The sequence below is a fragment of the Saccopteryx leptura genome, chromosome 1, assembly GCF_036850995.1.
Source record: "Saccopteryx leptura isolate mSacLep1 chromosome 1, mSacLep1_pri_phased_curated, whole genome shotgun sequence".
NCBI classification, from domain to species: Eukaryota; Metazoa; Chordata; class Mammalia; order Chiroptera; family Emballonuridae; genus Saccopteryx; species Saccopteryx leptura.
Window position 1 is genome coordinate 198,792,070 of NC_089503.1, and position 9,361 is coordinate 198,801,430.

A 9,361-nucleotide genomic window follows, 5' to 3' on the forward strand; every position below is an offset into this window, starting at 1 on the left:
CTGGCACACCCACCAGGGGCGACGCTCTGTCCACCAGGGGGCGATGCTCTGCCCATCCTGGGCATCGCCATGTTGTGACCAGAGCCACTCCAGCGCCTGAGGCAGAGGCCACAGAGCCACCCCCAGCGCCTGGGCCATCTTTGCTCCAATGGAGCCTTGGCTGCGGGAGGGGAAGAGAGAGACAGAGAGGAAAGCGCGGCGGAGGGGTGGAGAAGCAAACGGGCGCTTCTCCTGTGTGCCCTGGCCGGGAATCGAACCCGGGTCCTCCGCACACTAGGCCGACGCTCTACCACTGAGCCAACCGGCCAGGGCCCAGAAATGATTCTTGTGCATTGTGTTATTCATAGGGAAAACTTGGTAGCTAAAAACATCTCGCCTGTTCTGAATGAAGTATTACATACAGTAATAAAGTGTGTTAATGCTATTAAAGCTAGTGCCAAATGTGAGCGTCTTTTCAAGCTATTTTGTGAAGAACAAAATGAAGACCATGTGAGACTTTTACTTCATACTGAAGTAAGATGGCTATCTAAAGGAAACTGTTTGAAAAGATTTATGGAACTGTTTGATACTCTTAGTGATTTTTTAAGCGACAAACCTGAAATGAAGTATCTGTTAACAATAGGTGGTAAAGCATTTGTGAGTTATTTAGCCGATATCTTTGAAAAACTAAATATATTAAATAAGCAACTTCAAGGAACAAATAAAACTCTTGTCGATGCAAAAGCAAAGATATTTGGTTTCATTACCAATATTGACTTATGTCAGAAACATATTAACAACAAAAACTTTAAACAGTTTCATTGGCTCCAAAAATGTGAAGTAACTGATGCCGCTTTACTTGTTATTGTCAATCATTTGAATATTCTATCGGCTGATTTAAAAGAAAGATTTTCTGATTTAAAATAAATTGATTTCCCAACATGGATGATGCAGCCAATGTTAGTGGATTTGTCTGATATATCAAATATGCAGTATCAAGAAGAATTAGCAGAATTGCAAAATGATGAGTCAGTTAAAGCTTTATTTAATATCAAAGGAGCGATGGCATGGCTTTGTGAGGAAACAGAAATCAAATACCCAAATTCAACCAAATGTGCAAGAAAACTATTGCTACCATTTCCATCTTCATTTTTAGCTGAATGTGGATTTAGTGCTGTAAATGATTTACTGGTAAAAAAAAGAAATCGGCTGGATATAACACAACGTGGAGAGTTGAGACTAAAGCTAACCAAATTGGAACCTAATATAAAATCTCTGTGCAGCAAGCATCAAGCTCAAGGATCACACTAAATTAAAATAATAAATTAATATAGAAAAATCTGCATTAAAATTATTTGGAATTTAAATTTCTGTTTTTCATTATATGTTTTGAAATTTTACTTACTGTGTTTTGTTACCAATTTCATAGTGATTTCTTCCTAGAACCTATCATTTATGTTTATTAAGTGAACAAATCAATTTTTTAATGTTAAAAATTATGTATGTTACATAGGGGGGGACATAAAAATTTTAGAAAGGTTAAGGTGGGGCATGGCACAAAAAAGGTTGGGAAACACTGGCCTAGGGTGTTTCTTCCAAGAAGCAGGTAAACTGATCTCATTTGCACAAGGGCCACTTAACTATGTCTTGCCTGAATAGTCAGGTTTTTTATTCTTCCCTCAAAGATCTCTGTTGTGGGTGTTGATAGTCCTATTTTCTGCTGCTTTGTTTAATATATAGTGTTTCCTTTATTCCTCCTACCTCAATGTCCCACTCATATTTCAGGCTGGGACCTACTCCTAATTTAGAGCTCTCTTTCCCCCTTTTGCCAACTTCTATTATGAATCTACTTTGCCACCCAGCTTAGTGTATCCCAAGGTTCTATTTACCAAGCCACAGTCGCAGAGCTCCAGGGAAAAGCAACCTGGTCTCATCTCTCCAGGCAGAGGGGAACAGAAGCTCCATCTCCACACATGCTGCAGATGGCTTTTCCAGTCTACCTGAATCATTACCAGCTAGAAGCAGCATTCATTGGGACTTGGACGTGAGCTGCAAAGTATAGAATTGTGACAACAATTCCAGTGCCATGTGGACTTTTCCTGGACTCCTGCTCTTTGAGACAGCTCCTAACAGACTGAACTGGGGTTGGGTTGCACTTTTCAGGGATTTGGCATGGTGTTGGGGTCAACTTGGACTTGGTAAACATGTTAAGGACACTACTCTTTTACGGATTCTTGCTGTATTGGCCAAGAGTTTGCTTAAAGGCTTTAATCACTGTAAAAAAAAAAAATGAAGACTGGATAAAGAAGATGTGGCACATATACACCATGGTATACTATTCAGCCATAAGAAATGATGACATCGGATCACTTACAACAAAATGGTGTGATCTTGATAACATTATACGGAGTGAAATAAGTAAATCAGAAAAAAACAAGAACTGAAAAATTCCATACATTGGTGGGACATAAAAACAAGACTAAGAGACATGGACAAGAGTGTGGTGGTTATGGGGGGTGGGGGGAGGGAAGGAGGGAGAGGGGGAGGGGGTGGGGGAGGGGCACAAAGAAAACTAGATAGAAGGTGACGGAGGACAATCTGACTTTGGGTTAAATGTATGCAACAGAATTGAATGATAAGATAACCTGGACATGTTTTCTTTGAATATATGTACCCTGATTTATTGATGTCACCCTATTAAGATAAAAATTCATTTATAAAAGAAAAGAAAAGTCACTTAAGTTCTCTGTGCTGAATGTCCTCGACTGTGATGTGACGACAATGGGACTGTTGTGAGGTTTAAATGAGCCACCGCACATGAAGCTCCCAGAACAGGGTCTGGTACCCGGTGAGCCCCACAGGCGCGTTCTTTCTCCTTAGGCACAGTTAATGCTTTCAACGCACCCTCTTTCTCTGTAATCGCAATCACCTCCCGATACCCAGCGGGAACTCCTGTGCCCAGGTACCGTAGTCTACAATTCTCTGTCCTCCCCAGGGCCTCTGGGCGGGGACAACCTGCGTGGTGGTTCACTGAGTCCTGACTGTGGTTTGATGTGTGACCTGGGTGTGCACCCTCACCTCCTCAAGATGCAATTATGGTCACACCTCTCAGGTCAGTGCCATCACTCAGGGCTCCTTCCACCTGCCCTCAGGGCCTTCTGTGTTCTAGAATGAGTCAGCTCCACCTCCAGATACCAGGCAGTAGCTCTGGCACGGCTGCTGGGATCCTGCACACACTGGTGGCCCCTGCTGCCGCATCCACACAGGACATCCCTGCTGCCCAGGCCCCCATGCACACCTCCCTGGTGCCCGTGCTGGGCTCCCGGGTCACCTACAAACTCTGTCCTTGTTCCCTAGCACAGCACTCCAGCTGAGCCCAGAGGGGACTGAACAGGCCACGTGGAAGAATCAGCCCAGGCCATTACCTTTGGGCCATCTGCTGACATCATACCCCTTCCTGTAAGGACACAGAGATGTTCCAGTGTGCCCTCAGCTTGTGGTCAGGGCCACATCCTTTCACCAGGCCCGTTTCCCTATGTTGGGCAGATAAAATATATTATGCTCACTTTGTTAAAGATGGTGCTGCCCACATGGAAGCTGTCGCCCAAGTGATATTAATGTGTGTTGGGGGTGGGCTGTGGGCAGGCAAAATCCTTGTAGCCTGGGGCTTGGTTTTGGGATTAAGCCTTTCCCACCCTTTTTGATGTGGGGTGGTACAATCCCATCATGCCCCAGATGGGTGGCTTTGTATTAGAGACTTCCCTATTTTGTATATTGGATTAAAGGTTTTGATTTCTACACTATAAAATGGGGGGCAGAACGGAAGCTTTCTCTCTCTTGGTTCCTGAGATTATCATTAGAGAAGACAGCAGAGAGGAGAGCAGAGAGAGGCCACGTGGAGGAGGCCAGGAGAAGCAGCCAAGATGGCGGAGTGCTAAGTGAGCAGCCAGTTTGTGCAGAGTTTGTGCAGGGAGAAGGAAATAGATAGGAAACAGAGGTGAATAAAGTCTAGTGAGCTAGAAACCTTTGATTCTAGGAAACTGGGATAAGTCAGTAGCTTTGTGAGCACTGAATGTGAGTGGGTTTTGGAGCCCAGTGTGTGTTTTACTTGCCCGCCGGGTGCAAGTTAGGATTAAAGATGATGGCCCACCAGTTTTTGGCTCCGTTGTTTCTTTACCGACTGTCCAAATCCAATGTGAACCTGCATGGGCCAGGCAGCTGTGATGGTAGCCCTGGCTATTGGCTTTACACCCTAACTTCAAACTGCAAGGAGCAGAGGTTGGTGGAGCAGGGCGGGAGCTTTCTCTGACCTTTCCTCCCCAGAATGTTTCTGGGCTTCTTATGCAAATTTATCCACCCCTTCCCTAAACTCTGAGCATCAGAGGGCAAGGCTACATTAAAAAAAAAAAAAAATTTAAACCCAAAATCTGAATCACAGCCTCCAAGGGCAAGACGTGTCCTTGGCCGCTCCGAGGAGTCTGCCTCCCCCCCCCCCCTCAGCAGCCCTCCATCAGAGGGGTTCTGTCCCAGATGACCCAGCAGGTCTGGAGCAGGGACCTCTCAGGGGGCTGCTGGACCACCTCTATGGGTTATTTTAACAGCCGCTCTCCAGCATGCATGGCGATTCTGAGTCTTGAGTACTGTTTCTCGTTTTGTCTTGAACGCATTACCCAAAGCACAAAAATTAGATTATAAAATGCTGAGGGGGAAAAAAAAGCAATAAATAAAATCCTGTTCAGACAAGCTAGACCTGGCAGGGGCTGTGCCAGTTTTAGCTGTGAACTGTGTGACACCCAAATGTAATTTTTGTCTCTATTCTGGGTTTTTGTGTAAATGAGTCAGGATGTATACAAGTGAGAATTGTGGCAGAAACAGGCAAAGTGAGGGCCGCTGCTTCACATGGGTCATCTGGCCCCGGCCGGGTGCTCAGAGGGGTAGAGGGACGTCCTGATGCCCCAAGGTTCGCAGGTTCGATCCCAGGCCAGGGCACATACAAGAATCAACCAGTAAATGCATGAATAAGTGGAACCACAAACTGATGTTTCTCTGTCTCTTTCTCTCTCCCTCCCTCTTTCTCTCAAATCAATAAATTTAAAAATGTTTAATTAAAAAAATGTATATCTCTTCATCTTAGAGGTCAGGGAGATCCTTCAGCAAGAAAAACTGCTGAAGGGCTCCCCCCTCACTGAGAGAATAGTTACGATTATTGTCATTACTTGTATCCCAGCCACCTGTCAAACTGCACAGAGCACACCGCGATTTCTTCACACAAGCAGGAAACAAGTCTGCAGCAGCGAGTCCTGTTTGACGACGGAGATAAGAAAAGCAGAAAAAGACTGTGCTTTAAGTTGCTTCCCAAAGGAAAAAGAGTGAATGTGTCCTTCCCTGGGAAGAGGGCTTGCACAGCCCGGACTGTGTGGCCCTCTCCTTCCTGTCCTGGTGGGGGACCACACGACTGTTATGGTTATGGTTAGAGTGACTCCGCATCCCAGTTAACCAGGGGCAGTCCCGTGTGGCTAAAACCGGACCTCTCAGTGCTGCTATAAAGCGTCCACTTCATTATATGTTGAGCTTTAATGAATGACATGGTCACTTTTCTTTCTAAAGCACATGTGGCTGGGGACAGAAAGAAAATGAAGGAAACGAGTCTCGCTCAACTTCCTTGATTTCTTACAGGAAAAAAAAAAGGAAAACTTCTGACAGCAGAGGATTGGTTAAAATAGGTCACTCAGTTGAATCTGTTTATAAGGAAATGAGAAAGGAATCTTTCTGCGAGAATGCTAGCGTGAGCTGCCCTGCGCCCCAGCCGTGGGCGCGGCCTTGAACACACAGCCCTGTGGCCAGGCCGGGTGTCCAGACGCCTGCGCTGATCGGTAGCCCTTCATGAGTTCCTGTTCCGTGAAGGAGCTGCACTTTTACCCCTACGATGATCAAATGAGGAGCCCGTTCCAAAATGTGTCAAAAAAAAAAAAAGACACATTTAAAACTTCTGTTTCAACTAAGGGTAGAGCAGATGTTCGGGGGAGTACAGGGTGCCGTTTCGCTGATCTAATTGAGTGGTTGTGTGCAACTCGATCCTCCTTTGGGACACAATGGCTTGGTCAGCACGGGCCCCCGTTTTATTGGTGGTAGCATTCTGGGACACACCGGTGTCAGGAGAAAGGAGGCTATGTGTTGCATTGGAAAGAGCATGCTATCTGATAGAGGCCAGAGCTAAAATGGACCAGGGCCCCTGAATGTGGCCGTCATTCCAACCACTCGATGTGCAGCCTCTAATCCCACGGCAGCCTGGCTTCGGAGGAGCCCGAGAGACAATGTGGCATCCAACAGGGGGCATGCCCCAGTCTGCCCCCCACCTTGGGGTCCCAGTGGTTTTTTCCCGTGGGTGTGTCAATGGCACAGCCTGCCAGCCCTGTCCACTGTGGGGAAGGATGCCCCTGAGGGTGGTGACAGTGTGAAAAGGGTGGAAATGACCACAGGTAGATGAGAGGCATTGTGAGAGCAGGTGGGACAGGGTAAATGCTCTTTGTCCTGTAGACCCTGAGCGCTGGCGGGCGAACCATTTGAGGAAGTTAAATCTGATGCCTGAGGGATCAGCCCGAAGGAAATGGCTTGTGGTGGTAAGTGAACCACAGGTCAAGGCAGAGAACCAGAGGTTAAGGGGGTGGGTGGGGGCTAGTGCAAACCCTCAGAAAAATCCCCTGCATGGGTCTGAGGCCCTCTTGACATGAGCCAAGTCTGTGTTTTTCCTTCTAAAAGAACCAATTGGGTTCAACAGGCCATGACTTTTATTGATTGCTCAGTAAGCATGTTCATGGTATCCATACTATTTTCAAGAGTAAAACAAAAAGAAATACACACACACACACACACACACACACACACACACACACTACGTATTACCTGAGGAAAAGGAGCAAGTAGCTTCTGCAAATCTACTTAAAATTCATTGTGCTGATAAATCTTGCTTGCCTGGAATTTTGTTCCCTATAAAACAAACAAAAATAAATAGTTTCCCCCTAGGTAATCCAAATATGACAGAAAAAAAAATGTGATTGAATCTTATTAGGGGTCCAGGATGCAGTAGAGGTAGTGAAGAGGGTCAGAAGCCAACCGTCTCTACCTACCGGGGGGAACAGTCCCCAGGTGTCCCCACACTGGGCTGGCCTCAGTCTGCTAGGGGGGCGGGAGGAGGGACCCGTCTATATTCTCACCAAGGGCCCAGAATGTGGGCATCAAAAAAGAACTCTCCACTCACGGGGCATCACATTGGATGGAGGCATAAGAAGGGAATCAAAACTTGTGGCTAGCTGCTGCTCCTTGGTGTCCTTCATTTTCTAAATAAAAAGGACTGATGGCCAACATCACCCGGAGCTGGTCAATGCTCGCATGTTCCAACCCAGAGGGGTAGCTCCACAGACCAGGTGTGGGGGTAGGACCCTCAATCCAGCCTGAGCATCTGCTGCCTGGCTGGCAAGAGACATACGCAAGCTCAAAACTACTTACAATCCAGCCACTCCCAGCTGAGTGGCTAAATGTTCTGAGCAACGCCTCCAAGGGCATGAGTCCAGTGAACACCTTCTACCCTGAGATCTCAAGAATCTTCAGTCATGTATGGAGATGACCATAGACGTGTCCCCTCGCCAAAGCACACAGTAACTGGCAGTGTGGCCCTCTCCCTCCTCACAACCCTCTGTTCCCTGAGGTCAGTGGACCAGGAGTGGGAAGAGGGTACAATGACGTCACTTAGAAAACACTAAAATCCACTTTTTTTACTTCAGGTTCTAGCCTTAACTAAGATCTCAGTATGAAGAATGAAGGAGATGTGCTAGGAAAATTCTATTAGTTGACTAAAATTCAATTCAAATGTTGTGTGTGTGTGTGTGTGTGTGTGTGTGTGTGTGTGTGTGTGTGTGTGTATGAGAGAGAGAGAGAGAGAGAGAGAGAGAGAGAGAGAGAGAGAGAGAGATCACTTTGATTTTACATGTGGAACAAATCTGAACCTTGTACGCAAATTAACTTGCTAAGCCAGGAGTCTCATCCAGGTCTGTACCTACTCTAAGATGTATTCCTCTCACCACACAAATTTAGAGCCACTCAGAGTACATTATTTCAGCTATGCTGGTGGTGAAGGTGCAGAAAAAATAGGGCAAAGCACTTTTACATCCCTCATCTACTGAACGGGGACAAATGCTCGCATACCACTCAAAGGCTGGGGTGTCGACAAGTCTTCATCTTAGGCACGAAGGCTAACATCACAGGAGGCGCCTTTCTCAGTACTTAGCTCCTAGTTGCTAACAGGCCAGTAATCTAAAACAAATTTATATCACTAAATGTACCCTAAGAGGGTTGTTGTCTCCTGGAAGTTCAAAAGGACGCTTTTATTCATAATGACCCTAAGAGGGGAGAGGATGTCTATAGAGTAAAGACACATTTCCTGATGAATCATTCCTGATAGCACCATTTTTCTAAAGTTTGACGGATGGGGATTTTATGAAAACAAGTCTACTTATACATGTAGGAGGCTGGTCCAAACTGGGCTCAGGGCTTATGCTCTCTTGAATATTCTAGATGCATCTCCCTTTCTGCCCTAGAAGTAAGTGAGTCTCAAACAATGTTTTGTGGAGGTTCTCCGAGTACAAAAACATGTGTAACATCTTTGCTTTGCAGGAGGAAAACCAATTTATAGCTAGAGAAGCCCTTCTGGTATGAGCCTATAAATATTGGTGTCAATAATAATTTCTTTAATACAATTCTGAACTATTTGAAGTCAAAGCTTCTCCTCTGGGCTTTTTCACATCATTTTAATCTGCTGTTAGGAACAGCCCCTACCTTCCCATGGTCTCCAAGCTCTTCCCCACCCCTCCATACCAGAGTGACCACAACGAGGGGCCACTGTCCTCAAGAAGTCGCTTTAAATTTTACTTGCTGCATCTCAGATAGATTCCACCACCTGCTCAATTCCCTTGATACTTTACATTGAAACGTTTATAACACTCAGAAAAAGAAGCATGCAGCATGTCCACATGCAAAGGAGGCTAGCTCAGACAGAACCGGGCCAGCTCAAAGATGATTTTTTTTTTTTTTTTTTTTTTGCCCAACATGTACCCTGTTCCTCTAGTGTGGTTCACAAGCCACATGTGGCTCTTTGGCCCCTTGAGTGTGGCTCTTCCACAAAATACCACATGTGGGCGCTACCTCGATAAGGAATGTGCCTACCTATATAGTTTAAGTTTAAAAAACTTGGCTCTCAAAAGAAATTTCAATCATTGTACAGTTGATATTTGGCTCTCTTGACTAATGAGTTTGCCAACCACTGCTATTATGAGATATCTTCAGAAGGCCAGTTTGAGTCTTCTCTTAAGAAAGGAAGAAGACTGGG

The 9,361-nt window shown here is 45.7% G+C and overlaps 1 non-coding gene across 1 annotated transcript; it reads right to left on the reverse strand.

Moving 5' to 3' along the window:
- Positions 1–236: 236 nt before the first annotated feature.
- On the reverse strand, positions 237–312 carry TRNAT-AGU (transfer RNA threonine (anticodon AGU)). Its single transcript has one exon. It is a non-coding gene; the product is annotated as a tRNA-Thr (tRNA).
- Between the last annotated feature and the right edge of the window lie 9,049 nt (positions 313–9,361).